This window comes from Mus musculus, chromosome X, assembly GCF_000001635.26.
Source record: "Mus musculus strain C57BL/6J chromosome X, GRCm38.p6 C57BL/6J".
NCBI lineage: Eukaryota > Metazoa > Chordata > Mammalia > Rodentia > Muridae > Mus > Mus musculus.
This window is the reverse complement of record NC_000086.7, coordinates 64,496,302-64,496,997: the sequence shown is the minus strand read 5'-3', so window position 1 is coordinate 64,496,997 and position 696 is coordinate 64,496,302. Positions and strand designations below refer to the sequence as shown.

At 38.1% G+C, this 696-nt stretch overlaps 1 non-coding gene across 1 annotated transcript; it reads right to left on the bottom strand.

Annotated features, from left to right (window-relative positions):
* Window positions 1-340: 340 nt before the first annotated feature.
* On the bottom strand, window positions 341-414 carry Gm24598. Its single transcript, XR_003953169.1, has one exon. It is a non-coding gene; the product is annotated as a small nucleolar RNA SNORD113/SNORD114 family (small nucleolar RNA).
* Between the last annotated feature and the right edge of the window lie 282 nt (window positions 415-696).

Here is a 696-nt window from a genome sequence, read left to right as displayed (position 1 = left end):
AGAAAAGAAAAAAATTGATAATTTTAAAAATTAAGGCCTTGACCATCATGAAGACATAAGCCATGAATCTTACTATATAAATCACCTTGGATAAAGGTTATATAAACCTTTGTGTAAGTCATTCTGAATAGATTTTTCAGTGTGTGCGTAAATACCATTGATGGCCAAATATTTATGTTCAGGATTGATCAATGCCTTAAATCCTTTCCGTGCATGGAGATTTGTATCTTGATTCTGTGATCTACTATGAAATGGTGAGAGTGCATGGCTAATATCTACTGTATGCACATGCCTGACATGCAACCCCTGCATGAGAGGGTCACATGAGGCATCTTCTGCTATGGACCTCAGACCTCTAGTGACGTAGTCATCGTCCGTGACTTATAATCCTGAAACCTCGTCATCATTGGCCCAGGATAATATTTTCTACTTCAATCCATGTGCCAAGAATTTCATGAACTCATTGTTTTAATACCGGAGTAGTATTCCATTGTGTAAAATACCACATTTTCTGTATCCACTCTTCTGTTGAAGGACATCTGGGCTGTTTCCAGCTTCTGGCTATTAAATAAAGCTGGTATGAACACAGTGGAACACATGTCATTATTATAAGTTGGAGCATCTTTTGGGTATATGCCTAGGAGTGGTATAGCTGGGTCCTCAGGTAATACTATGTCCAATTTTCTTAGGAACCAC